This window comes from Marmota flaviventris, chromosome 2 (assembly GCF_047511675.1).
Source record: "Marmota flaviventris isolate mMarFla1 chromosome 2, mMarFla1.hap1, whole genome shotgun sequence".
Taxonomy (NCBI): domain Eukaryota; kingdom Metazoa; phylum Chordata; class Mammalia; order Rodentia; family Sciuridae; genus Marmota; species Marmota flaviventris.
Window position 1 is genome coordinate 103,167,342 of NC_092499.1, and position 26,729 is coordinate 103,194,070.

A 26,729-nucleotide genomic window follows, 5' to 3' on the forward strand; every position below is an offset into this window, starting at 1 on the left:
GTTTAAAAAACTTTTTTTCATACTTAGTGTCTTAATTCCTCTGGAGTTTATTTATTTATTTATTTTTTGGTAAGGTATAATAAAGTAGGAGCCTAATTAAATCTTCCCCACTAGTTTAGCTAATTGTTTCAGTTTTCATTTATTTAACATTTCACCCTTTTCCTATGGATATTTCATGCCACATGTATCACTGGATTCTTCTTTAGTACAGGTTAAAACGAATGCCAGGGGCTGGGGTTGGTGGCTCAGTGGTAGAGCGTTTGCCTGACATGAGGCACTGGGTTTGATTCTCAGCACCATATATAAATAAACAAAATGAAGGTCCATTGACAACTTTCAAGACTTAAAAACATCTTCCTCTGAGGTGGAATTTAATTTAGAAAAAAGCCAAAGTTTTACCCTTAAATGAAAAGTGTATGAGTCATTGACTCTTCTAGAGAATGTCACAGAGAATTTTCATGTAAAACCATCATCTAGTAACTAATTAGTATAGTTAATAAAAGTCAGTTTGATGAAAATTTTACAAATCTAAGTTCAAAAGGCAAGTCTTTTACTGACAAATTAATAGGAAGAATATAAGGCCATACATTCATATACTGTTGGTGGGACTGTAAATCAGTACAATCACTTTGAAAAGTAGTATGGAGATCCCTCAAAACACTAGGAATAGAACCACTGTATGATCTAGCTATCTCATGCCTTGTATTTATTCAAAAGATCTAAAATCAGCATACTATGGTGATATAGCTACTTCAATGTTTATAGTAATGCAACTCACCATAGCCAAGGTATGAAGCCAGCCCAGGTGCCCATCAACATGAATGGATTAAGAAACTGTGTACATATAAATATCTACGTAATTAAGAATTGTGTGTGTGTATGTATATACATATGTATATATCTATATCTATATCTATATATACATATATAGATATAGATATATATATATACATAATGAAGTTTTACTCATTAAGAAGAATGAAATTATGGCATTGGCTAGTAAATGGATGGAACTGGACATAATGCTAAGTAAAATTAGCCAAACTCAGAAAATTAAGGGTGGAATGTTCTTTCTCATATGTGGAAGCTAAAGCAAAGTAAGGGGTAAAAAGAAGGGTGTCAAATATCATAAGGATAGAGGAAAAATCAGTGTAGTAAAAGGAGATTGAGGGGAGGGAGGAGGGACAAGAAAGGGGAAGAAATGTGAAATGAACGACAAAATTATACTCTGTGCATGTATAAATACACTATAGTGATTTCACTTTTCTTTCTATCTTTTTATCTATTTATGTATTTATAAAGCACCAATTAAAATAAATAAATAAATGGAAGACCAGTAGAAGGAGAAGAATAGGAGAGGAAGCAAAGAGGAGGCACTGGGGACTAAAAGGGAACAAATTAAATTCCGATGTATGATTATGCCAAAATGAATTCAACTATTATGTGTAACTATAATACACTAATGAAATCATTAAAAACAGAATACAGGACCTTTATATGTATACATGAACATATAATAGATGAATGAAGCCACCGCTACTTAAATTCAATTGACTTGATTCTTCAAATCCTCAAGCTGTAGGACACAGTGGTAAGGTATAGTGTACAGAATCAGAAGACATGGATCTGAGCTCAAGATCTGCCATTAGCTTTGTGATATCAGGCAAGTTGCTCGAGCTGTGTATTAGTTTTTAAAGCTGTAACACTGCTAAAATGCTTGTAAAATTCTTGTAATAAATAATAGTATTTTAAAATATATAATTACTTAAAATCAGATCTTTGGCAGAAGAATATATAATTCAAATTCAAATATAGACTCTTATTTAAAAATGGTATGTCTTCTTAAAATTTTATTTTTAACTGACAAGTAACTATATATATACTTATGGAGTATAAGTTGATGTTTATAGTGTGTAATAATTAAATAAGATTAACAAATTTAAAATCTACTCTTAGCAATTTTGAGACATACATTACTATTTAATATAGTCAGCATTCTGTGCAATATATCACTAATGTTTATTCCTCCCAACTGAAACTTTGTACCCTTTGATTAACATTTCTCCTTTCCCTATCAACCCTCTTCCCCAGGCTCTAGTAATTATTATACTACTGTTTACTTCTATGAGTTTAACCTTTTAAGATTCCATATATAGAGGACATCATGAAGCATTTGTCTTTCTGTGCCTGGTTATTATACTTAGTGTAATATCCTCCAAGTTCAACCATGGTGTCACAAATGATAGTATTTCCCCCTTTTAAGGCTAAATAGTATTCCACTGTTTATGTACCATGTTTTCTTTATTTATCTGATGATGGACACCTAGATTGCTTCCATAACTTTGTAAATAATGATTCAATGAACACAGGAGTAAGATATCTTCATCTTTTTAAAATTGGTGCATTGTAATTATACATAATAGTGGGATTCATTATGCCATATTCACACGTGCATACACCATGATTTGACCAATCTCATTCTCCAGTACCTTTGTCTTCCCTTCCCTAATCTGTTCTACTTATCTCCTTTCTAGTATTATTATTTTAATTAGTGCATTATAATTATGTTATTTTTATCTGAAGAAATTAAGTAAGTTATTTATCCTATTTATCTCCACTAACTTGGGAGGTACATCAAGAGAAAAAAGCTCTTATATCTTACATGTGGGCATCAGACTTGGTTGCCAAGACAATGTTCTAGCAACCCTGACTTTCCTCAGGATGAATGTGGAAAAAGGTGGATATTATTAATCTCCCTGAGTCATAAAAATGCTGTCAAACTTAGAAAGTATTTCTGACAACAGTTGTGCTACTAGACAGAAAGGAATTAATACATGGAGCATGGGTCAGAAATTAAAAGGGTTTTCCAGGGTGGGCTAGTAACAAAATATGAAAATTTTCAGTTTTCTGTCATAAAGAAATAATGAAAACAATTGTCTTTTCAGATTATCTGCTTCTGAACTGTTACTATATATCAGAAGGATTGCAGAGAAACAGATAGGATTTTGAACTGTCTTATTACTAGAACTTAAAGACCTTTAAATATGTTTCCATTATTTACTGACACAGGACAAAGTTAAAAAGTAGTCTCAATGTTTTAGGGTGCATCTTGAAAGTGAAGCAACAGGTTTAAGCCACAACTACTCAAATTTTAATAAAAAATGATTCCTCCTATTTTTTCTCTGTCATGATGTTTCCTGTTTTGTGTGAGAATCTTTCCTCTGAGGTGTTAGTCTTTTATTTTTCCTTTAAAAAAAAAAAACAAGGTCACAGAACTGGGGAAGAGCATTAACAATGACAACTGAGGGGCTTTCATGAATATCTTTGGTGGTCAAATTAAGAGAGTTAGTATCTTAATTTCTAGAAGCAGTACTATTGAGACTTTGAAATACCTTTCAAAGAATGGCCAGGTGGATAATTGCTAAGTTTTGATGGAAGATGAGTAACCAGGATGTCCTGTACATAATTAGTCCATTAAACTTTACTTTTCAAACTGGTATCCATAAAATGTTTTAAAAAATGTTTTAACTTTGTATTTAGAATAGTCAGTTTAAAATCCATAAAACTAAATTATCCAGTTTGCTTCTTCAGTTATATTTGGAGGGAAAATAAAGACAATGATGGGATAAGCATGCTTGAATCTGCCTGTCCTTGATTGTGTAAACTACAAAAGCAAAACTTGAAAAAAATATTCCAGTTTTTCCCCAACCTAGGTGGTACTGACTCAAGACCACAGTTTCATTTTTTACCAGCATCAGTGATTTTTTAAATTTATTGACACAACATACCTGATACTATATTCTCTCAGGCCCTAGCAATTATTCTACAAGACCGAATAAGGAAGATAGAGAAACAGGTCAAGGTATGAGGGCTCCATTTTCCATGACTATTGTTTAGAATTTTGCATTTTCAGTTTCCAACCTTGTTATAAGAACCATGTGGGGTGGCAGGGGCATGTGATTTTCTTTTGAGGACTGCCTACTATGAACAATGTCAAAAGAAACTGTTTTTCTCACTGGGAAAGGTGGTGGCTGCTTGTAATCCCAGTGATTCAGGAGGCTGAAACAGGAGAATTGCAAGTTTGAGGTCAGCTTCCACAATATAGAGAGGCCCTAAGCAACTTTGTTAAGACTGTCTCAAAAATAAAAAATAAAAAGGGCTGGGATGGAATCCAGTGGTAAAGCACCCCTGGGTTCAATTCCCACTATCTCCAACCCCTAATTTGTTTTTCTATTCTCAGTTCTAGAAAATATAAATCAAATTATATTTTATTGTATTTGATTATTATGATAATTTAACCTTCTATTTATAAACTTACTGAACTAGGTGTTAAATGAAAGTGATTTAATTCTGTTCAAAATGTTCTGCTCTGAGAAGTTATCTTAATATAATTTTATTCAATATGAAAGACACCAGCTACTAGGGGACAGGGAAGGAAAAATGAACCACGGCAGCAAAACTCCAAATTTGTTTTTCACTCTTAAGTCTGCTGGATGACCTGAGAATTTATAGACATCTGAAAACAAACTAAAAAACAAAACAAAAAACTCCTTCAACTTGCCTAAACTACAATTAAGTCTGGCAAATCCTTGAGGAGCTGCTAGGTTAGCACTGGCCAATGCACATTCCAAGATATTTATGAGTGGATTCTGTGTATAATATTATGAAGATTCTATATATAAAATTAAGAACAGATTAAATTATGGAAGAAAAACATTAAGAGATTTGCCAAGGACATTCACTGTATTTAAACAATGCTCATTTTTATGAATGAGCTCTAAAGAATACTTTGGTTTTCTTAGCTACTTATATTTGCCTGCTCAATATTTTTAAAAAATTGAGTTCATAAGTTGATGGTAATAAAGAATAAATACAGGGGGCTGGGGTTGTGGCTCAGTGGTAAAGAACTTGCCGCCTAGCATGCATGAGGCACTGGGTCTGATCCTCAGCACCACATAAAAATAAAATACAGGTATTGTGTTCACTTACAACTAATATATATACAAACACACACACACACACAGAGCGAGAGAGCGAGAGAGAGAGCGAAAGAAATACATGGGAGAATGCTTTAAAAGAAAAAGAATAAATACAGGAAAGAAACACTCCAAGAAATTTCTTAGAGGACTTAATGACAGTCATTTCTATGGAGGACACTTCTCATAGTTAAGTTCTACAAAAGTGACCATAATGTAACATTTCTCTGATCATTCAGGTGAATTAAAAGATATTACTGTTGTTCCTGTACGCCATTATAAAATACCCCAGGGTTCTACTAGTTGAGGATGGGGCATTAGCAAGAAAGATTTTAGTCACTATGTTTTTAACCTTTACAGAATGAAAAGAAAGGCCTCACAGACTAGCTTCCATTATGCTTTCCCAAACAACTGGATTTTAACTTGTTTTTTCAAGATTCTAAGCTACAGCATTAACAAAGATGTAGGCCACAGTGAGGAAAAGTTAAGTTTTTTAATCCCTATCTCTCTGCTCCTAGTAACTATTTCTTCTTTTCTCCCAATTGCTTTAAACTTGAAATTATTTTAAATACAAAGATAGAATAGAATACTATAAAAATTAGTTTTCTATCAGAGCACACTTTGTATATTATATCATGCTTTAAAATATAAAGATATTAAATAAAACTTGAATTTCTCCCAGGTAATGATAAGAGATTATAACATACACACACACACACACACTACCTCATTATTTATAAGACAATAAAATGAAGGATGAGGACATAGATCAATGGTAATGTGCTTGCCTAGCATGGGAGAGGCCCAGGGTTCAATCCCTAGCATGAGCTCCTGTCCCCCGCAAAAAAAGACAAAAAGAACTTGAAAGCTACCTGACAATGGGGCTTCTCTATAATTATGAAAGAAAAAAGTTAATAGAACTCCTGATTTGTGCCTTAGTAGCAATTTAGTCTACCTAATTCCTTACAGGAGAAAATCTCAAAACATTAATACTTGTTTTCCTCCCATAGTAAGAAAGGATAAAATCAATGCTTAATGTAAAAGAAAAAAGTAAAAGAATGAGGGTCCTGCAAACTGTCATGGCCTTATACAGATTGTTTCTTTTTGCTGATACTCAAAAACAAAACAAAACAAAACCTGCTACTTATATCTGCTCCTTTGCCAAGTTTCTCCCACCCAAGTAAATTCTATACAAAGTTTGCTTTTCACTTTTAAAAGTACTGAGTGACTGAAAATAAAAATTCAGATTTTGAGATTTCTTTTTTTTTAATTTTTATTTTTTTTAAAATTTTTATTGTTGGTTGTTCAAAACATTACATAGTTCTTGACATATCATATTTCACACTTTGATTCAAGTGGGTTATGAACTCCCATTTTTACCCCGTATACAAATTGCAGAATCACATCGGTTACACATCCACTGATTTACATATTGCCATACTAGTGTCTGTTGTATTCTGCTGCCTTTCCTATCCTCTACTATCCCCCCTTCCCTCCCCTCCCCTCTTCTCTCTCTACCCCATCTACTGTAATTTATTTCTCCCCCTTGTTTTTTTTTTCCCTTTCCCCTCACTTCCTCTTGTATGTAATTTTGTATAACCCTGAGGGTCTCCTTCCATTTCCATGCAATTTCCCTTCTCTCTCCCTTTCCCTCCCACCTCTCATCCCTGTTTAATGTTAATCTTCTTCTCGTGCTCTTCCTCCCTACTCTGTTCTTAGTTACTCTCCTTATATCAAAGAAGACATTTGGCATTTGTTTTTTAGGGATTGGCTAGCTTCACTTAGCATAATCTGCTCTAATGCCATCCATTTCCCTGCAAATTCTATGATTTTGTCATTTTTTAATGCAGAGTAATAATCCATTGTGTATAAATGCCACATTTTTTTTATCCGTTCGTCTATTGAAGGGCATCTGGGTTGGTTCCACAGTCTAGCTATTGTGAATTGTGCTGCTATGAACATCGATGTAGCAGTGTCCCTGTAGTATGCTCTTTTTAGGTCTTTAGGGAATAGACCGAGAAGGGGAATAGCTGGGTCAAATGATGGTTCCATTCCCAGCTTTCCAAGAAATCTCCATACTGCTTTCCAAATTGGCTGCACCAATTTGCAATCCCACCAGCAATGTACAAGTGTACACTTTTCCCCACATCCTCGCCAGCACTTGTTGCTGTTTGACTTCATAATGGCTGCCAATCTTACTGGAGTGAGATGGTATCTTAGGGTGGTTTTGATTTGCATTTCTCTGACTGCTAGAGATGGTGAGCATTTTTTCATGTACTTGTTGATTGATTGTATGTCCTCCTCTGAGAAGTGTCTGTTCAGGTCCTTGGCCCATTTGTTGATTGGGTTATTTGTTATCTTATTGTTTAATTTTTTGAGTTCTTTGTATACTCTGGATATTAGGGCTCTATCTGAATTGTGAGGAGTAAAGATTTGTTCCCAGGATGTAGGCTCCCTATTTACCTCTCTTATTGTTTCTTTTGCTGAGAAAAAACTTTTTAGTTTGAGTAAGTCCCATTTGTTGATTCTAGTTATTAACTCTTGTGCTATGGGTGTCCTATTGAGGAATTTGGAGCCCGACCCCACAGTATGTAGATCGTAGCCAACTTTTTCTTCTATCAGACGCCGTGTCTCTGATTTGATATCAAGCTCCTTGATCCATTTTGAGTTCACTTTTGTGCATGGCGAGAGAAAGGGATTCAGTTTCATTTTGTTGCATATGGATTTCCAGTTTTCCCAGCACCATTTGTTGAAGATGCTATCCTTCCTCCATTGCATACTTTTAGCCAATATAGTTGTAATTTTGTGGATTGGTTTCTGTGTCCTCTATTCTGTACCATTGGTCCACCCGCCAGTTTTGATACCAGTACCATGCTGTTTTTGTTACTATTGCTCTGTAGTATAGTTTGAAGTCTGGTATCGCTATACCGCCTGACTCACACTTCCTGCTTAGAGTTGCTTTTGCTATTCTGGGTCTTTTATTTTTCCATATGAATTTCATGATTGCTTTATCTATTTCTACAAGAAATGCCGTTGGGATTTTGATTGGCATTGCATTAAACTTACAGAAAACTTTTGGTAATATCGCCATTTTGATGATGTTGGTTCTGCCTATCCATGAACAGGGTATATTTTTCCATCTTCTAAGATCTTCTTCTATTTCTCTCTTTAGGTTTCTGTAGTTTTCATTGTATAAGTCTTTCACCTCTTTTGTTAGGTTGATTCCCAAGTATTTTATTTTTTTTGAGGATATTGTGAATGGAGTGGTTTTCCTCATTTCCATTTCAGAGGATTTGTCGCTGATATATAGGAATGCCTTTGATTTATGCATGTTGATTTTATAGCCTGCCACTTTGCTGAATTCATTTATTAGTTCTAATAGTTTCTTTGTAGACCCTTTTGGGTCTGCTAGGTATAGAATCATGTCATCAGCAAATAGTGATAATTTAAGTTCTTCTTTTCCTATTTTTATGCCTTTAATTTCTTTCGTCTGTCTAATTGCTCTGGCCAGTGTTTCAAGAACTATGTTGAACAGAAGTGGTGAGAGAGGGCATCCCTGTCTTGTTCCAGATTTTAGAAGGAATTCCTTCAATTTTTCTCCGTTCAGAATGATGCTAGCCTGAGGCTTAGCATATATAGCTTTTACAATGTTGAGGTAAGTTCCTGTTATCCCTAGTTTTTCCAGAGTTTTGAACATGAAGGGATGCTGTACTTTGTCGAATGCTTTTTCTGCATCTATCGAGATGATCATATGGTTCTTATCTTTAAGTCTATTGATGTGGTGAATAACATTTATTGATTTCCGTATATTGAACCAGCCTTGCATCCCAGGGATGAATCCTACTTGATCATGGTGCACAATTTTTTTGATATGTTTTTGTATCCGATTCGCCAGAATTTTATTGAGGATTTTTGCATCTAGATTCATTAGAGATATTGGTCTGTAGTTTTCTTTCTTTGAAGTGTCTTTGTCTGGTTTAGGAATCAGGGTGATGCTGGCCTCGTAGAATGAATTTGGAAGAGTTCCCTCTTTTTCTATTTCCTGGAATAGCTTGAAAAGTATTGGTATTAGTTCTTCTTTAAAGGTTTTGTAAAACTCTGGTGTATACCCATCCGGTCCTGGGCTTTTCTTAGTTGGTAGTCTTTTGATGGCTTCTTCTATTTCCTCGATTGATATTGGTCTGTTTAGGTTGTCTATATCCTCCTGACTCAATCTGGGTAGATCATATGACTTAAGAAATTTATCAATGCCTTCACTATCTTCTATTTTATTGGAGTATAAGGATTCAAAATAATTTCTAATTATCTTCTTTATTTCTGAAGTGTCTGTTGTGATATTGCCTTTTTCATCCCGTATGCTAGTAATTTGAGTTCTCTCTCTTCTTCTCTTAGTTAGCATGGCTAAGGGTCTGTCGATCTTATTTATTTTTTCAAAGAACCAACTTTTAGTTTTGTCAATTTTTTCTTTTGTTTCGATTTGATTAATTTCAGCTCTGATTTTAATTATTTCTTGCCTTCTACTTCTTTTGCTGTTGATTAGCTCTTCTTTTTCTAGGATTTTGAGATGAAGTGTGAGATCATTTATTTGTTGGTTTTTTCTTTTTTTAAGGAATGAACTCCAGGCAATGAATTTTCCTCTTAGAACTGCTTTCATTGTGTCCCATAGATTCCGATATGTTGTGTCTGTGTTTTCATTTATCTCTAAGAATTTTTTAATTTCCTCCTTGATGTCTTCTATAATCCATTGATCATTCAGTAACCTATTGTTCATTCTCCAAGTGATGCATGGTTTTTTCTTCCTTCTTTTATCGTTGATTTCCAGTTTTATTCCATTATGATCAGATAAGATGCATAGTATTATCTCTACTCCTTTATAATGTCTAAGAGTTGCCCTGTGACATAATATATGATCTATTTTTGAGAAGGATCCATGTGCTGCTGAGAAAAAAGTGTAACTGCTTGATGTTGGGTGGTATATTCTATATATGTCAATTAAGTCTAGGTTATTAATTGTATTATTGAGTTCTATAGTTTCTTTATTCAAATTTGTTTGGAAGATCTGTCCAGTGGTGAGAGAGGTGTGTTTGAGATTTCTTTACAAACAATAACTCCCAGTGCCACATCAAAAGATAAATCTTATCTTCCAATCATAAGCCCTTTTCAAGCCATGATATATTTTAATGCGATACTCTATAGGAAATTTTTAGTATTAATAAAGTCTGGGTCAGTAAATTGACCTTGGTCACCTTTCAGCATTCAGTTTGGCAAGTATCTGAGGTGAAAAAAGGCATCCTTTCTTCTGTAAAAAAGTAAAAGGAGGTACAGAATCTTTTCAAATTGCACATATCTCAAACATACCCCCTCAAAAATGTAGTATATATCTCCAGGGGTGGGGCATCTTCTTAGCTTAATAGAGTAAGCTATTCAAAGCTATTCAAATTTATTGCTAGGAGTAGGTTATCTCTCTTAGAAGGCCCCATTCTAATATTAGTCTGGTTCCCATGAAGCAGATATCCTATACCTTCACGTCCTAGACTGTTCTCAGTCACTTTAGCAGTAGGCACATTACTACTGGCTTCTGATTTAAAATACTAATCATGAGATATACTTGGAAAGTTTAAAAATTAAATGAGATTATTCATTCATTCAACATGCAGTATCCACTATACTCGAGGCACTACCTTATATTTTATTAAGAGGAAGACAGATGATAAATGAACCTTAAAAGTAAAACATGTTACACGATGACAATAAATGCTGTGAATACAAAGTGTTGGGAGGGGAATAATTTAAACTAAAGTAGCCAAATGAGGCTTCACTGCAAAGTGAGAAGGCAAAATGTTTTGTTCAGTTGCTGACCTACAGCAGAGACTTTCAAAAGTTGTCATTAGTTTTTTGGTAGATTCTACTTTTGCCTTCTGTTTTCTGGATGTTGTAATGGCTGGCTGAGACAAGAACTGACCGTAAAAAATACACATTACTAAAAAACAAAAATAGAGGCTTTCTTCACACTATTTTTTCTTCTATTGACTGCTATGGCTCCCCCATCTCTGTGAAGGGATGGTTTTTCGAAGAATCTTGCTCACAAAGACAGTGGCCACAAACACAAAAGTCAGACAGGTAATGCGAATGAGAAAAGCAGATCACAGGTTTAAAAACAAAAAAAGTCTGTGTTGAGGAGGTGAAAACTCATTAGGGACTGAGAAAATTGGACAATGCATGTCAATCAAGTGTGAAAGGAATAACTGCCACTTAGGTCCAACTACTGTCATGTGGAAATAAGGGCTCAGTGTCCTAAGTTTTTAAGAGAAACCAGACACTGTCCAGTGGTGAAATGAATGATGGTCTTTGAACTGCCCAGAGACAGAGGCAACGCTCCTCTGGAGAACTCTCCATGGGAAGGCCCTGGTGTTTTATCCTCAGCTTTGGTTTTGTTTATCTTGAAGAAACTTTCTCACAATAAATTCTGATGTTTAAACCTATATAATAAATGTGCCGAGCTTGCTGTGGTCAGTCTTCCTCCACCAGAGGCAGACTGAACCACCAGTGCCCTGGCTTTTTCTCTATTTCTGTGTTTGTCTTTTCTTAATCCCCCTCACATCCTGGTCCATGTATCCTTGAATAAACTATCATGCATGACGCAACAACAATTTTTTTCTTTGAACTCTGCCAATTTTAAGATAGAGCAACCAATTCAAAACACCACTGTGGGCTAAATAACACCTCTGTGGAAGAGATACAGCCTGTGGTTCTTCAGTTTAGCCGCTATGGTTTACCTATATGGTCAAAAAGAAGATTCAGCTGGGCATGGTGGCGCACGTCTATAAGCCCAGTGGTTTAGGATGTTGAGGCAGGAGGATCACCAGTTCAAAGCCAGCCTTAGCAATGGCGCAGTGTGAAGCAACTCAAGTGAGACCCTGTCTCTAAATAAAATACAAAACAGGGCTGGGATGGGCTCAGTGGTTGAGTGCCCCTGAGTTCAATCCCTGGTACTGAAAAAGAGGATTCATTCCAGGACCATAAATACTAGGATGCTTAATTTCCTGGACCCATGCCTTTTTTTGTTATTACCAACCACTTGATGTCTAAGCAACTCTTAGATAAAATTCAGGAACTTTAGAATAAACAGTATTGAGGTAGGGAATAGGAGATGTCACAAACCAAAATGAAATAATACTAGGAAACTTATACCCCACAAAGTACTCTCTATTAAACTGTCCTAGTTATTACCCTGGTAAGAACTCAAGTACTAAACTTACACAGGGATTACCATGATAAATGAATATGCTTCTTATAGACAGAGGGCTTGCGCTGCCATTTTCTGCCTGTTTTTAACTAACTTATAGTATACTAAATTGAATTTTTCACATGGGGTAGTTAGTACCTCTATGTGATTCTCTTTTTAGGATTTAGATTATATAATGGACAACTGATGTGTGACCAGAAAGTTGGTTCTTAAGGCTTACCTACTTAACAGGCTTTGGTGCCCACTAAAGTGGGAAAATTCTTAGAGAACACAGTTTAGGCTATTACTTTTGTTAATTTCCCTAAGGAGGGCTAACACTATGCCAGTGGGAGTCAGAAAGCAGTCTCTAAAGGTATCTGTATTCAGAACTGAAGATATAATGACACAGATTCTCATATTCCACTGCAACAGTACCCTACTGAGCATTCCCTTCTGGAGGGAACCTGCTTCACTACTCAATTATCCAAATGATGGCATCTGTCACCAAGTTTTAGGAAGTAATACTTCCCACAGTCGTCCAGAAGGAACAGGCATTCTGACAACCCTATAACATTTTTCATTTTCTCCTCCTATTATAGTTCTAGAAAATTCCCCTTTCATCAACTCTCGACCAAACCTACTTTAGTAGAGCTAACTTAAGTCAGAAAATTTTTGAATAGATTTGTAGAAAGGAACTCATTAGACATATGAGTTTTTAAAATGTGAGTTTTAGTTGGCCTTCTAGGTGCTGAGCATAAGCATGCTTTGTAAAGAAGATGCTTTATTAAGCTATGTTGTCACCAAAAAGAGCTAATGTTGAATTTTTGAAGTCTAGAAGTAGCTGGCAACATGTGTTCTAACATATAATACAATATGATATGATACAGTACAATACAACCTTCTCAGAGTCCTCTCTTATAACACTGGCTGGTTAGAGTGCCCTTGAAGTAAGATAATATATTCCTAGAAGGTATAAAATAAGGCCTTAAATGAATTTAAAATATTCCCCTATTCCTGGATTTAAGCCTTCGTCTCTCCAGTAGATGAGAAAAAAACTAAATAAAAGTTGTCTACTCTAATTTCTATGAACACTCTTGAATACTTATGATTCACAATACAGAGCAGCTGACATAGTTGTTAAGACATCTTTTAATCCATAGTTCATGAAATATATTTGACTAATGAACTTTTTTTCTTTCTTCTTTTTTTTTTTTTATATAGAATGTACTAACATTCTGGGGAATTTCCCATCCTTCTTTGGATAACTCTCATCATACTAGATCTTTTGTAACCAAATATTGCAGTTTACTTCTTCAAACATTTTAGGTCCTGCTACAGTTGACAAGTGTCTAATGTAACTGAATTAAAAAATAAAAGAACTAAGTAATGTGGTCTGAGAAACTTTAAAACTCTGTTGTTTAATGCTCTGGTATTGTACATATTAAAGGTAAGATTTTACTTGTACTACTAAATATAACTGGTTCAGCTTTACAGGTATAGCATTACAGAACTAAAAGTGTTAGATTTAAAGTGAGAAATTTAGATTAAGATATTTCAACAGTATTAAAATATTAATAAAATTTAATCCCTAGAAATTTTTCATTTGTCTTTCTGATAAATTAGTAAATTTTTCATAGCTTTAAAATTACAAAGATGCTATTCTATGTTTTTAAACTTTTTAAATCTGTTTTAGTTATTTATATATGCCAGTAGAATGCATTTATGCACTTTGATATACATAGATGGGATATAATTTCTCATTTTTCTGAGTGTACATGCTGCAGAATCATGTTGGTCATGCAGTCACATATATACATATAGTAATAATGTCTGTTTCGTTCTACTATCTTTCCTATCCCCACATACCCTCCTTTTCTCTCCCATCACTTCCTTCTATCTAATCTAAGGTAACACTATTCTTCTGTAGTGCCCCCGCCTTATTGTGAATTATTATTTGCATATTAGAGAAAACAGGAATGGAAATCACCAAGAATACAGGCAACAATAAATGTTGGAGAAGATGTGGTGAAAAAGGTACACTCATATATTGCTGGTGAGACTGCAAATTGGTGCAAGCACTCTGGAAAGCAGTACGGAGATTACTCAGAAAATTGGGAATGGAATCACCATTTGACCCAGCTATCCCACTTCTTGGTTTATACTCAAAGGACTTAAAATCAGTATACTACAGTGATGCAGTCTCATCAATGTTTATAGCAGCTCAATTCACAATAGCTAGACTATGGAACCAACCTAGGTGTCCCTCAATAGATGAAGGGATAAAGAAAATGTGGTATACATACTCAATGGAATACTACTCAGCTTTAAAGAAGAGTAAAATTATGACATTTCCAGTAAATGGTTGGAGTTGGACAATATCATTTTATATGTTTTACTTTTAGCATATTTCACATTTTCATGATCCTCACACTTATAATCAACTTAAGTAATAATTAACATCACTTGAGCTCTATTATTTTAGTGGATATGAGTTTTAAAAATGACAAAGAGGGAGACTCAAGATAGTGTAATAGAGGAGGTCCTGTTTCTGGATGCTATGTGGCATGAAACCAAGAAAGCAGACAGGCAGCTTCTCTACAAGGTCTCACCTAGACGGAATACAAAATCTCAGAGAGTGTGAGAAGACCCCTATACAGCGGATTTTCGCAGAAATCACTAGTGCTGCAACCACCGGTGCAGAAATCAGAGCTTCTGTGATCGAGTAAGTCTATGGACTCCGGACCCAAAGCCTGCAGTTCTAGATCACGCACAGCTCACAAGCAGCTTAGCAGAATCACCTATCAGCACCTCTGCAGAACTCCAGACTGTGCGCTGCTCCCACACAGGTCACTTGGCTGCTACCTATCCACATCACAAGGCCATCCCAGTTTCCCACACCTCATCAGACACAGCGCTGGAAACAGACTGACTCCATCTTGGAAAAACTTTCTTACCATTTTTTTGGTGGGTGTGGCTATCAGATCGGATCTCCATTTGAACAGGTACCTGGTTTCCAATCTCCCCCACCTCCCCAGCGGTGATAACTCAGCATAGTGGCCACCCAACACAAAAACAGCTCTCAGTTGGACAGGAGTTCAGTGTGACCAGGGCGCCGCCCACCTGGTATGAGCCTGGGGGTGAGAGATCCTGCAATTGGGATCTAATAAGTAAGAGAGGGGAAGGGACTAAAATCTGGAGCATAACAAAGAGACCAGGATCTGGGAAATCTCCAGAAAAGAGAGGGAGACTATAGGGGGGCTCAAGTCAGACGAGTGATCACAAGAAGAGACCCGTGCAATTTCCCTGCTGGGACTGGTAGGCAGTACTCCTCACTTCCAGATGCTCCGCACCAGGTCCAGTATTCTCACTCTGGTTACCTACACAATCCTGAGGTTAGAGACACCAGTTTAAAACAGACAAACCCACCTACTGAATGAGAAGAGAAGCAGGAAAAAAACAGATCTCTAAGCAGTATATTTTCTCTTCTTCTTTTTTCTCTTCCACCCTTCTATCCTCTGGGCCTCACATCCCCAACACATGTGAAACCAAGAACTTTGCATGAAATAGGACTTTGAGGAGAATCACCTGAATAATATAATATAGAGGAGTTACATAAGCCCTGTTTTTTCTTTTTCTTCTCTTTCTTTCCCTTTTTTCTTCTTTCTTCTTCTTTCACTCTCCAAATTTTACTATTTTTATATCCTGTATTTTTCTAAATACATATGTGTGTTTGTTTTATGTACTCTACTGTCTTCCCATGTACTTGTCTACCCTAAATTACTTCCCGTCTATTCCCCTGCTATTAACCCTCTTCATTAGATTTCTCCTTCACATTTCCTAAGATATATTAACTCTATACCCTTACATCTTTCACCCTCAGCATATCTTCTTATACCTGAAACCCAGTTCATTGTTCATCGCCAGAAAATGTAAACCTTTTTATGAAACTACTGATTGTATTTTAAATAATAATTGGATCTGACATTTCTGGACATTGAGACTAAACTGTAAATGTCTTAACAACAACAATTTGTTCATAGGTGATGTATTGTTGATATTGGGATCTGTTAACATTGTCCTTCCCCACAAAGAAGAGATCTTGGAACCCTACAAGAACACTACAAATCTATAGGGTAAAAACAATAACACACCAGATCCACAGAGCTGGAAAGGAAGACACATGAGCAACATAAAAAGACAAGGGAAGAAAGTGCCACAAACAAATCAACACAACACATCATTAGCAGCATTGGCAGCTACCACAGGAAAAAAATGACAGAGAAAGATTTCAGGATATACATGGTTAAAATGTTCAGGGATCTTGAAGAAGACATAAGAGAACAAATACAGGCAATGAAAGATCACTTCAACAAATAAGCTACATAAACAAATCCAAGAAGCAAAAGATCCGCTCACCAAGGACTTAGAGGTTCTAAAAAAAATAAATAAATAAACAAAAATAAACAAAAGAACAAACAGAAATCCTTGAAATGAAAAAATAATAAACCAAATTAAAAACTCAAATGAAAGTATCACCAACAGAGTAGACCACTTAGAAGATAAATGAAAATAAATTATACAATGAAGATAAATTATAGCATCTTGAAAAAAACATAGACCACACAGTGAAAATAAGAAACCACGAGCAGAACATTCAAGAAATATGGGATAGCATAAAAAGACCAAATTTAAGAGTTACTGGGATAGAGGAAGGCACAGAGGTCCAAACCAAAGGAATGAAAAATCTATTCAATGAAATAATATCAGAAAACTTTCCAAACATGAAGAATGAATTGGAAACCCAAATTCAAGAAGCCTACAGGACGCTGAATGTACAAAATCACAACAGATCCATTATAATGAAAATCACAACAGGCACATTGTAATGAAAATGGCCAATATACAGAATAAGGACATAATTTTAAAAGCCACAAGAGAAAGGAATAAGATTACATATAGGGGAAAACCAATTAGGATAACGGCAGATTTTTCAACACAAACCCTGAAAGCTAGAAGATCCTGGAACAACATATATCAAGCTCTGAAAGATAATGGATGCCAACCAAGCATCTTGTATCCAACAAAATTAAGCTTTAGATTTGAAGATGAAATAAAAACTTTTCACGATAAACAAAAGTTAAAAGAATTTATAGCTAGAAAACCGGCACTACAAAACATCCTTGGCAAAATATTTCATGCGGAAGAAATGAGAAAAAACAATGAAAACCAGCAGAGAGAGGTAGTACACTAAAGGAAAAACTAATCAAAGAGGAAAACCAAGTCAAGTTAAATAACAAAAATAAACAAATATGTCTGGAAATACAAACTATATCTCAATAGTAACCCTAAATGTTAATGGCTTAAACTCTGCAATCAAAAGACATAGGCTAGCAAATTGGATTAAAAAAAGGACCCAGAACTCTAAAGTCCATCACTAAAAAAACAAACAATTCAGTTTTAAAATAAACAAAGTATCTGAACAGACATCTCACCAAAGAAGATATAAAGATGGCAAGTAAGTATATGGAACAATGCTCAACATCATTAATAGGACATTGCAAATTAAAGTAACATTGATATGTCATTACACACCTATTATAAAAACTAAAATCTGAAATGCTGAAAACACTAAATGTTGGTGAGAATGAGAAGACCTCTCATTCATCTTTGGCAAGAATACAAAATGGGACAGCTCTTTTGAAGCCACTATGATGGCTTTTTCTTTGCAAAACTAAACATGCTTGCCATACAAAACAAAACACAACACAACACAACAAAAAAAGACCCAACAATATGCTGCCTCCAGGAGACTCCTCATCTGATAGGAAAAGACTGAAGGATAAAGATTGGGAAAAATCATACCACTCACATGGACTGTGGAAGCAAGTAGGAGTTTCCATACTCATATCAAATAAAGTAGACTTCAAGCCAAAGTTAATCAAAAGGGATAAAGATGGACATTACACACTGCTCAAGGGAACCATATCCAACAAGACATAACAATCGTAAATATATATGCCCCAAACAATGGTGTAGCTATGTTCATCAAACAAGCTCTTCTCAAGTTCAAGAGTCAAAATGACCACAACACAATAATCTTGGGTGACTTTAACACACCTCTTTCACCACTGGATAGATCTTCCAAACAAAAGTTGAATAAAGAAACTATAGAACTCAATAACACAATCAATAACTTAGACTTAACTGACATATATAGAATATTTCAACCTGCATCAAGTGGATACACTTTATTCTCAGCAGCATATGGATCCTTCTCTAAAATAGACCATATACTATGCCACAAAGCAACTCTTAGTAAATACAAAAAAGTAGAGATACCACCATGCATTTTATCACATCATAATGGAATGAAATTGGAAATCAATGACAAAATAAAAAATAAAAATCTCTCCATCACCTGGAGACTAAATAATATGCTACTGAATAAACAATGGGTTACAGAAGACATCAAGGAGGAGATTAAAAAATTCTTAGAGGTAAAGGAGAACATAGACACAACATATTGAAATCTCTGGGACACGATGAAAGCAATACTAAGAGGAAAATTAATTGCATGGAGTTCATTCCATAAAAGAACAAAAAGTCAATAAATGACCTCATACTATATCTCAAAGCCCTAGAAAAAGAAGAACAATCATCAGCAAAAGCAGTAGAAGGCAAGAAATAAGTAAAATTAGAGCTGAAATCAATTGAAATTGAAACAAAAGAAACAATTGAAAAAATTGACAAAACAAATTTGGTTCTTTGAAAAAATAAATAAAATTGACAGATCTTTAGCCACGCTAATGAAGGAGAGAGAGAACCAGCATACGAGATGAAAAAGGTAATATCACAACAGACACTACAGAAATACAAAGGATAATTCGAAATTATTTTGAAATCTTATACTGCAATAAAATAGAAGACATTGAAGGCATCAACAAATTTCTTAAGTCATACAATTTGCCCAGATTGAGTCAGGAAGATATATACAACTTAAACAGACCAATATCAAGTGAGGGAATAAGAAGAAGCCATCAGAAGCTTACCAACCAAGTAAAGCCCAGGACCGGATAGATACACACCTGAATTCTACAAGACCTTTAAAGAAGAACTAATACCAATACTCTTCAATTTATTTCAGGAAATAGAAAAAGAGGCAGTAATTCCAAACTCATCTATGAAGCCATATCATCCTGATCCCAAAACCAGGTAAAGACACATCAAAGATAGAAAACTTCAGACCAATATCTCTAATGAACATAGATGCAAAAATTTTCAATAAAATTCTAGCAAATCGAATTCAAAAAGATCGTGCACCATGATCAAGTGGGATTCATCCCAGGGACGCAAGGTTGGTTCAACATACGGAAATCAATAAATGTAATTCATCATATCAATAGAATTAAAGATAAGAATCATATGATCACCTCAATGGACACAGAAAAAGCATTTGACAAAATACAGCACTGCTTTATGTTCAAAACACTAGAAAAACTAAGAATAACAGGAAAATATTTCAACATTGTAAAGGCTATGTACGCTAAGCCTCAGGCTAACATTATTCTAAATGGAGAAAAATTGAAGGCATTCCCTCTAAAAATGGAACAAGACAGGGATGCCCTCTTTCACCACTTCTACTCAACATAGTTCTTGAAACACTGGCCAGAGCAATTAGACAGATGAAAGAAATTAAAGAGATATGTATAGGAAAAGAAAAACTTAAATTAGCACTATTTGCTGACGATATGATTCTATACCTAGAAGACCCAAAAACTCCACCAGAAAACTTCTAGAAGTAATAAATGAATTCAGCAAAGTAGCAAGACATAAAATCAACACCCATATATCAAAGACATTTCTGTATATCCGTGACAAAGCCTCCGAGAAGGAAATGAGAAAAACTACCCCATTCACAATAACATCAAATAAATACATATATACATACATACATACATAAGAAAGATACTTGGGAATCAAAGAAAAAGGTGAAAGATCTATATAATGAAAACTACCGAACCCTAAAGAGAGAAATCAAAGAAGACCTCAGAAGATGAAAAGATCTACCTTGCTCTTGGATAGGCAGAATTAATATTATCAAAATGACCACACTACCCAAAGCACTAAACAGATTCAATGCAATTCCCATCAAAATCCCAATGGCTTTCCTCATAGAAATAGAAAAAGCAACCATGAAATTCATCTGGAAAATAAGAGAGCAAGAATAGCTATAGCAATCCTTAGCAGGAAGAGTGAAGCAGGTGGCATCGCTATACCAGACCTTAAACTATATTACAGAGTGATAATAACAAAAACAGTATGGTACTGGCACCAAAACAGACTGGTAGATCAATGGTACAGAATAGAGGACACAGAGACTAATCTACAAAATTACAATTATCTTATATTAGACAAAGGTGCCAAAAACATGCACTGGAGAAAAGATAGGATCTTCAACAAATGGTGCTGGGAAAACTGGAAATCCAAATGCAACAAAATGAAATTAAACCCCTATCTCTCACCATGCACAAAACTTAACACAAAATGAATCAAGGATCTAGGAATTAAACCAGAGACTCTACGTCTAATAGAAGAAAAAGTAGGCCCTAATCTTCATCATGTGGGATTAGGCTCCAACTTCCTTAATAATACCCCTACAGCACAAGAATTAAAACCAAGAATCAATAAATGGGATGGCCTCAAACTAAAAAGTTTCTTCTCAGCAAAAGAAACAATCTGAGGGGTGAACAGAGAGACTAAATCCTGGGAGCAAATTTTTACCCCTCACACATCAGATAGAGGAGTAATCTCTAGGGTATATAAAAAACTCAAAAAGCTAAGCACCGAAAAAACAAATAACCCAATCAACAAATGGGCCAAGAAACTGAACAGACACTTCTCAGAAGAGGATACACAATTAATCAATCAACAAACATATGAAGAAAATGTTCAACATCTCTAGCAATTAGAGAAATGAAAATCAAAACTACTCTGAGATTTCATCTCACTCAAGTCAAAATGGCAATTATCAAGAACACAAACAATAATAAGTGTTGGGGAGGATGTTGGGGAAAAGGCACACTGGTACATTGCTGGTGGAACTGCAAATTTGTGCAGCCAACCTAGAAAGCAGTATGAAAAATCCTTGGAAAACTTGTAATGGAACCACCATTTCACCCAGCTATCCCACTCCTTGGTCTATACTCAAAGGGTTTAAAAACAGCATACTATAGGGACACAGCCACATCAATGTTCTATAGCAGCACAATTCACAATAGCTAAACTGTGGAGCCAACCTAGATGCCTTTCAGGAGATGAATGGATAAAGAAAATGTGGTGTATATACACAATGGAATATTATTCAGATTAAAAGAAAATAAAATCATGCCATTTGCAGGTAAATGGATGGAGTTGGGAGAATATAATGCTAAGTAAATAAGCCAATCCCCCCAAACCAAATGCTGAATGTTTTTTTCTGATTTAAGCAAGCTAATTCATAATGGGGGTGGGGGTGGGGGGCATGAGAGAATTAAATGAACTATATATAGGGCAAAGGGGAGGGAGGTAAAGGGAGGGGGCATGGGGGTAGGAAAGACGGTAGAATGTGATGGACATCACTACACTAAGTACATGTATGAAGACACGAACAGTGTAACTCTACTTTGTGTATAACCAAAGACATGAAAAATTGTGCTCTATATGTGTAGTATGAATTGTAATACACTCTGCTGTCATATATAACAAATTAAAAATTTTAAAAACAAAAAAAATCAAAGGCTTTCCATAGGGAGAATATCTAAAATGAATCCTAAAAAATAAGTAGGTGGTGGTAGGGGTACGAGGATAGTTTCTCAACCTCAGTACTTTTGACAATCAAGGTGTTTTAGTTTGTCATGGGGGGATATTTCTATATTTTGTAGAATATTTAAACACCATGCTGGCCTCTACTCATTTAATGGGAGTAGAACTCCCATTTTTTTGAAAACAAAAAATTTCTCAAGATATTGTTAAATGTTCCCACGTGGGGGTGTAAGAGGGAGGAAGGCCAAAATTTGGCCTTGGTGAGAACCACTATTCTAGGGCTGTGCTGTCCAAAATGGTACCAATAGCTCAAATGACTATTTACCTTTCACTGAAGTGAAATAATAAGGTTCAGGTCTTTAGTCACACAATCCACATTTCAATTGCACACCAGCCACTATGGCTAGTGATGACCATATTAAACAATGCATATATAATATAGAACACATTTTTACTAGTATAGAATGTTCTAGTGATAATAACTTTATAGATTGAGAGAAGAAATATTCTCTTTTCCTACCTTACTGCTATTTACTACAGCTTATGGATACCTTGTGGAGGGAGGAGACAAAGGTGAGGTTAGACAAAAACAAGTAACATCTATATATGAAGGGTCTTCCATGCCATAAGGCAGCAATGGGAAGCCAATGAAAGATTTTAAGCAGGAATGTGAAATAAATGGAATTTTAGAAGGATGGCTGTGATAGTAGTGTGGAGCATGGAACAAATGTGGAGAAACTAGAAGTAGAAAACCAGCTGGTATTTCAAATAAGTATGATGATCTGGTATGATTAATGCACTGGTGGTAGGGATGGACAAAAAAGGGTTACCAAGGAGTTAGAACTGATAGAATTTGGTGATTAAATAGCTCTAAGGTAAAGTTGGACTGACAAGGTTCTTAGATTGCACAAGTGACTACTCTTAACTGATATAATATGACAGAATAATGCCCTCAAAGTGTTCTTTCCTGAATCATTTAGTACCTGTGAATCTACTCATTTAGATGACAAAAGATTTTCCAGATATGATAAAATTAAAGACCTGGAGATAGTGAGATTATCCTAGATTATCTGGGTAGGCCTAATGTAAACTCAGGTGACCTGATAAGAGGGAGACTGGGGAAATCTGACTACAAACAATGAGAAGTATCAGAGTGATTTGGGGCAGAAAGATTCAAGTAGCAGCTATTATAAACTAGAAAGGCAAGAAAATATTTATCTCACCTAAAGTTTCTGCTAACACTTTAGTTGTCCTAGTGAGACCCATGCCATATAGCTGACCTATAAAACCCTCAAATAATAAATTTATGTTGTTTTTACTCATAAAAATTTATGATAATTTGGTACAGCAGCAACAGAAAACTAATACAGATGGATACAGAATTTGAGGTGTGACACCATGAGTTTGGCTTTGGAAAAGTTGAATTTTAAGTGACTACAGGGTATCCCGGTAAAACTGATCAACTAATAAATTGATATTTGGGTCTGGAGCTTAAATTGGCAATACAAATCACAAGTTATCAGAACTTTGAGGTTAACTGAAGCCATCAAAGTAGATGTGTATACTGTGGACAAATACAGATAGAATGCTATAGACAGAATGCAGAGGAATAGTGGCCCTTGAAAGAAACAGAATGAAAAGGCTAAGATATAATAGGAAAACCAGGACAGTGTGTTGTCAAAGGAATTTAAAAGAGATCCTGGTATCTTTGATGAATACAAGTTTCAGAAGGGTGGTATTAGGAGAGTTTTGTAACCGGGGATGAAATTGGTTGGAAGGTGAAACATGAGACTGAATTCAATCAGCAGTTTGACCTTCTTTGAAAAGTAAGAAAGTACCCAGTGACTTGAAGGCTGAGACAGGAGAATCATGAGTTTAAACCCAGCCTCAGCAACTCAGCAAGGCCTTAAGCAACTCAGTGAGACCCTGTCTCTAATAAAATTTTTAAAAGGGGGTGGGGATGTGGCTCAGTGATAAAGAACCCCTTGGTTCAATCCCTTGTACCAAAAAAAAAAAAAAAAAAAAAAAAAAGGGAAAAGGGGGGAGAAGGAAGATAGGTAGTAGCAGGAGAAGAGTTTCAGGAAAGACTTTTTTTAAGGATGGGAAAAAATTAAGCACTTAACTATTAATGGGAAAAGGTCAGTAGAAAATGAGAGAATACAGAAAAAGGATAAAGAATAAATCATGAAGTGAATTCTGAAAGGGATGAGATCCTCTAGGTAGACAAAGGGAGAGGGAGAGGGAGAGGGAGGGAAGGAGGGAGGAAGGGAGAGAGAAGGAGAGGGAGGGAAGGAGACAGGAAGGGAGAGAGAAGGAGAGGGAAGGAAGGAGAGAGGAAGGGAGAGAGAGGCAAAGGGAAAGAGAGAGAGAAAGAAAGAGGGAGAAGGAGAGAGAGAGAGAGAGAGAGATCAGCTTTCTGAAAGGCAGAGGATGGATACCTCTTTTGAGAAAAGGAAATGGAAGACAAAAATTACTACTGAACTGAGCAACTATTCAACTGAAACTGGAAATGGTGTTAATTTGATGATCTACATTATAGCTCCCCATTTTCTCAGAGAAGGAGAAGGTCCGAACATTTGTTGACAGTGACCAAGAAGAGGTGAGTTTAGTAGCTTAAGCTGAAGAAGTATAGAATTAGTGGAAAACAGTGGAATATAACTCAGTAGAAAACACAATAAAGGAGATTATATTTTATTGAACCTTTTTAAAAAAAAGTTTTTATTTATTTTTTTTAGTCATACATGACAGTAGAATGCATTTTGACATATAATACATACATGGAATGTACATACATCAATCAAATTGTCTATTCTATTCTCCTGCCTTTCCTATCCTCCCTACTCCTTCCCTCCTCTCCCATCCTTTCTCTCTATCCAATCTAATGTGACACACTTTTTTTTTATTTTTCTCATTACAACATCATATATGTTGTAACTAACTTCACTTAGCATAATCTGCTCTAATGCCATCCATTTGCCTGCAAATGCCATGATTTTATTATTTTTTAGTGCTGAGTAATATTCCATTGTGTACAAATGCCACTTTTTAATCCATTCATCTATTGAAGGGCATCAAACATCAGATAGAGCTCTAATCTCTAGAGTATACAAAGAACTCAAAAAGTTTAACAACAAAAAAGCAAATAACCCAATCAACAAATGGGCCAAGGACTTAAACAGAAACTTCTCAGAAGAGGATATAAAATCAATTAACAAATGCATGAAAAAATGCTCACCATCTCTAGCAATCAGAGAAATGCAAATTAAAACTACTCTAAGATACCATCTCACTCCAATAAGAATGGCAGCCATTATGAAGTCAAACAACAATAAGTGCTGGCGAGGATGTGGGGGGAAAAAGGTTCACTCACACATTGCTGGTGGGACTGCAAATTGGTGCAGCCAATTTGGAAAGCAGTATGGAGATTCCTTGGAAAGGCGGGAATGGAACCACCATTTGACCCAGCTATTCCCCTTCTCGGACTATACCCAAAAGACCTAAAAAGAGCATACTACAGGGACATAGCCACATCAATGGTTATAGCAGCACAATTCTCAATTTTATTGAATCTTTAAGTAGCTGTTAGTAATTATTCTACATGTGACCACACTGGATTACCCGATAATGAGAGTAATACCTTCCACTTCACCAACTCAAAACATACAAAATCACAACTGTTTTGGAAATTGGACCTCACAGAGCAAAGAACTGTTCCACCTGAGAGAAACAAACAAATGAGATGAGTCTACGAGAAGATACCTTCTGAACTGTGGTTTGGAGCAAGCAAGCTTGGCAAGGCAATATTGCTGAATTAGAGACAGAAATTGGTGTTTGAAGAAGCAAAGAATTGTATGGACGAAAGATAAAGGATTCAAAATCTACACAAAATCTATATAGATTTGGAATATATTGCCGAATGCTAAACTGTATACAGATAGAGGAAAACTCCATGAGGCTAGGCAGAGAACTACCAGGGATCTTTAAGTGACAAACATATATTCCAGTTTTAACCAGTCATAAGTTGAGAGAATGCAGTATAGTAATACACTGCATAATTTTGTTTCTGTCAATGAGAAGTCCCTATGTACCATGATGGTCCCATATTGCCTAGTACTGTTGTAGCCATCTTAAGCTTATACAAGTATATTCAATGATGTTCATACAACAAAATCGCCTAAGGATATATTTCGCAGACTGTATCCCCATCATTGAGCAACTTACCAATGTAAAGACAACAGAATGGTAACATCTTAGTATAAAAGCTAAACTAGCTCTAGTTGTAGATGTTATTCTAGACCTCCTCTTCAACACAAGCTTCAAAAGAATCAAACTAATTTACAAGTAACTTAGCTGCCTGCACAAATATCAATACATCCATACAGTTTAAAGATAATCAAAATCCAGATTCTCACAAACCAAACCAAACCCCAAACCATAAAAGTCACTGTCCAGCACTAACTTAAAAATTAGTAGTAAAGAAGTAGAAAATCATTACTATAATTGCGACAAAAATCAGAAAATAAAACAGATGCAGAAATGTCAGAGAAAATATAATTAGCAAAGAAGGACTTAAAAGCAGGTATTATAAATATGTCCAAAGAAATAAAGGGAGACATGAACATAATAAGAATCTTAAAAAAAAAAAAAACAAACAAACAGAATTTTCAGAACTAAAAAAGAAAAAGATTTATAGCAGATTAAGCAGTTTGGTGGAAAAGATTAGGAAA

General features: G+C 35.4%; 1 protein-coding gene across 3 annotated transcripts in view; it reads right to left on the reverse strand.

The window, feature by feature from the left end:
* The window catches only part of Rfx7 (regulatory factor X7), a 133,817-nt gene that overhangs the window by 49,313 nt on the left and 57,775 nt on the right, over positions 1-26,729 (reverse strand). The window lies entirely within an intron of this gene.